General features: G+C 37.7%; 1 protein-coding gene across 1 annotated transcript in view; it reads right to left on the minus strand.

Annotated features, from left to right (window-relative positions):
• WDFY4 (WDFY family member 4) overlaps positions 1 to 4,519 on the minus strand; it is a 561,873-nt gene that overhangs the window by 364,297 nt on the left and 193,057 nt on the right. The gene's annotated exons all lie outside the window — the stretch shown is intronic.

Below are 4,519 nucleotides of genomic sequence, written 5' to 3' on the forward strand. Positions count from 1 at the left end.
GCTACCAGAGCTCCTTAGTCATTGGAGATGTGCAAATCAAAACAACAATGAGATCATCTCACACCAGCATTAACGATGAAGTTAAAAAAAAACAAACAGAAAACAATAAATGCTGGTGAGGGTGAGGAGAGACTGGGTCCCTCCTACATTGCTGGTGAGACGGTAAACTGGTTCAACTACAGCGAAACTGATAAGGCACTTCCTAAGAAATTTGGAAATCGAAACACCTTATGACCTAGCTATTTCTCTACTTGGTATTTATCCACAAGAAATATGAGTCATTACACTAGTTGATATATGCACACTGATGTTCATTGCAGCACTATTCATAACAGAAAAAAGATGGAGACAATTTAAGTGCCCATTAACAGAAGAATGAATAAACAAACTTTGGTAAACATACACAATGGAATACTATGCGACTAAAAGAATAATGATGAAATCTGTGAAACACTTCATAACATGGATGAAACTGGAAGACATCAGGCAGAGTGAAACCGTTGTTGTTAAGTGCCATTCAGTCTATTCTGAGTCATAGAGACCCTGTATCGTGTTTCCAAGGAGTGACTGGTGAGGTTTGAATTGCCATACCTTGTGGTTCAACCCAACCTTGTGATACAGTGCATTATACTGCAGCACCACATCAGGACAAGCACTGTATGAGACCATTATTATAAAAATTTAAGAAAATGTTTCCATACTAAAAGAAACATTCTTTGATGGTTACCAGGAGTGGGAGAAAAGGGAGAGTAATTCACTCACTAGAAGGTAGATACTTGTTAACTTGGGTGACAGGCATATATACAATACTCAATATACAAGAAAAGGAAGGGTGATAGAAGACTGATGATGATAGATGAAGACATAGGGAGGTATGCAGGGGTTAAAGTGAATAGAGATAAATAGTGATATATACATAATCTTGGAACAACAGCATTCTGTGTGTAGATACATAGATTGTGACATAGGCTGAATGGATAAGGGAGGAAGAGTGTAATGTATGCATATTTATATCTCTCACAAATATGTGAGTTTGAAAGAAAATATTTGTACATGAATATTTAACTTTCCTTAGGCATAACTATGGATGTGGTGGACATATAGTGAACAAAATGATGAAAAAAATCCTAAATATTATCAAATATCTTAAGGCAGAGAGTTCCTGGGCCTAGGAGCCAAGACCAAAGTCTTAGGAGGGAACCATGGTCAACTGACATAACATAGTCTGCAAAGACTATGTTCTACGTGCTATTTTGCTGAGTGGCTTTTGGGATCTTGAAAGCTCAATTCACTCAATTCACAATAAAAAGTTAAAAAAGAAAGAAAGAAAGAAAAAAGTCCATGGTTAATGTATCAAAAGGACTCCTGGTTAGTGGTAAGATAATCACTGAACTATTAACCACAAGGTTGGTGGTTGAAACTGACTCAACAGCATTTAAAAACAACAACAAATGTATCAAACACCACTCTCTCCCAATCCCTATACCCACATCACCCTCAGCAATGATCTGGTCTCCCATCTCTTCAAGAAACCAGAAGTCTCAGACCTGAATGCCCTCAACTTCCTTACATGACTACTTCAAATCGGTCTAGATCGATCTTACACCTTCTCCTAATACTCCTTATCTTCACATGCAGAAAAAGATGAGAGATAAGAATTGAAGAGGCTTGGAATCAATTAATCCAATGGACTAATGAAAAATGTGATCATCAATTTCCATGACTCTGAAACCAGCAGAAATAGATGGTGCCTTGCTACTATGGCTAACTTCTCTGAAAGGGATCATGGTAGAGTCCTGTATAGAGTAGGGGAAAATGTAGAGCAAAACTCAAAATTTAAAAAAAAGAAAAATAGAAAGACCAGGTTTACTGGCCAGAAAGAGACTGAAGAAACCTAAGACTATGGCCCTCAACTATACTTCAGGTCTAGAAAAGAACTCACCATCGTGGCCCAATTTTCAGTCACGTAGTAAATGCATTTGGGTGGGAACAACAACTCTAGTAAGGTATGCTCACCATGGAATGGTCAATCATTCAGAATCAGGAAGGCAACATTTTCCAGAGGACAAAGTTGAGAAGGGATAGGAAGATTGGTGGAATGCAAGCCAGAACCACAGGAAGGAAGGATAGCTGTTGTTGCATGGAGGGTACTGCAATCATTGCAATGAAACAAAGTATATGATTGATTGAATGTAAAACTGACAATCTTATCTGTAAAACTTCATTCAATTCACAATAAAAAGTTGAAGAAAAAAGTTCACGGATAATATGTCAAACGGACTCCTGGTTGGCTACAGGATAATCGCTGGACTGCTAACCACAAAGTTAGTGGTTCTCACTGACTGGACAGCACTTTAAAATAACAACACATCATCAAACACCATTCCCTCCCAACCCATACCCCCTCCTGCCCCTCAAAAATGAACTGGCCTTCCAGATGGAAGACTTGAAGAAACCAGAAGCCTGAAACCTGAATGCCCTCAACTTCCTACGTGACTACTTCAAATTTGTCTTGATGGATCCCACCCCTTCTCCTAATACCCATTATCTTATTTGCAAACCTCTGTCTCCTTTGAGAATTCTATTTGTTGTTTGTTAGGTGTCATCAAGTGGGTTCTGAATCATATCAACCTTATGCACAACATATGCTTGAGCCCACTGTTGCTGTCACTATGCCAATCCATCTCATTGGGGATCTTCCTCTTTTTCACTGACCTTCCACTTTACCATGATGTCCTTCTCCAAGGACAGGTCCCTCCTGATAATATGAAGTATGAGAGACAAAGTCTGGTCATCTTGGCTTCTAAGGACTTTCTGGTTGTACTTCTTCCAATACAGATTTGTTTGTTCTTCTGCCAGACCATGATACTTCTAATATTCTTCTCCAACACCATAATTGAAATGCAATGATTCTTGTACAATCTTCCTTAGACATTGTACCACTTTCACATTCACTAGAGGCTACTGAAAACACCATGGCTTGGGTCAGGCACACCTTAGTTCTCAAACTGACAGTTTTGCTCTTGAACACTTAAAAAAAAAGTCTTGTCCCACAGGTTTGCCTAATGCAATATGTAGTTTGATTGATGTCTTGACTGCTGCTTCCATGACTGTTGATGGTGAATTCAAGTAAAATGAAGTCCTGGCAACTTCAATCTTTTCTCCATTTATCATAATGAGGACCATTTACCAGCGGTGAGAATTTTAATTTTCTTTACATTAAGGTGCAATCCATACTGAAGGCTGTGGTCTTTGATCCTCATCAGTAAGCATTTTAAGTCCTCTCCACTTTCAACAATAACTTGATCTAACAATGGTTTATTCTCTCACCCATCTGTCAGGGGAGGTTTGTGTTATGATGTTATACAGGGTTCTGGAAAGCTTCAGTTCATGTTTCAAAATATACTTGGAACAATTTCATAACTGATATCCCAAGGCTTGTGCTACCAAAGAATGCATCTAAAATAAAAAAATTTTAAAGTCACTCTCTTAGCCATCTTCCTTAGGTTTCAGTCATTTGACAAAACTTGTCAGTAACCAAAAATTTTTTATAAAGCTTTTATTTTCATAATGAACTGTGATCATTTATTTGATTGCTAAATGCATGTGTATGTATGTATGTGTAGGGGAGAAGTTATGTCCAAAAGAATGCCATCTATACAGTGTTCAGAAAAGCAATTTTGAGGAATAATTTAAGAATTCAATGGTAGGGGAATGAATAAGAAACCAGAAACTCTCCACAAGACAGAATACTATTCTGACCTCAAAATAATACTTGTAAGAGTTTGTAATAAAATAGCTTAAATATTTATGCTATGTGAGAAAAGGCAGGACTTTTTACTCAAAATAATACATAATACAAAAGGACACAGTATGATTATGATAAAACTTTATATAGAGAAAACAGTGGAAGGAAATGCATCGAATGTTGACAACAGTTGTCTGGTCTTAAAAATAGGAAGTCCTTTGCCTCCACTATTCCATTTTTGTAAAATATTATATAAAAATATATTCATTTTATAATAAAAATGAAACAATCCAGTCTGAAACTCTCATGTACTCACATGTTTGAGTTAAAGAACATATCAAGCAACTTAGCATCTTTGGCTGTTCTTATCTCCCTCTCCCTTGCATGGTGCCTACAAGGTATTTGCTCTCAAATCCCCATTTTTGTGCTCTTCTTTAAATTTATTCTAGAAGCAACTCCACTTGGAAGGTTCTTCCCCCACTGAATTTATTCTGCCAAATTCAGCTTCAAAGTCACTTCTATGGAAACGTTTAGAATCTGAACTGAGGGCCATTTGATTCCTGCTGCCCAGATGTTCTTCACTTGTCTCAGTGTGATACCATCAACACTCTTTTGTTCCCTGAGTTAAGTCAAAGCTGTGGGGAGGGTCTGTCATAGCCATTAGTGTAGCACCAGGACACATCCAGTACCTGACCCCAGTTGGTACCCTGTAAATGTTCATGAATGAATAAATCCTCACTTACCTTCATGAGTCCATCAGCAGCTTTCAGT

The sequence above is a fragment of the Chrysochloris asiatica genome, unplaced genomic scaffold, assembly GCF_000296735.1.
Source record: "Chrysochloris asiatica unplaced genomic scaffold, ChrAsi1.0 scaffold00289, whole genome shotgun sequence".
Lineage (NCBI taxonomy): Eukaryota > Metazoa > Chordata > Mammalia > Afrosoricida > Chrysochloridae > Chrysochloris > Chrysochloris asiatica.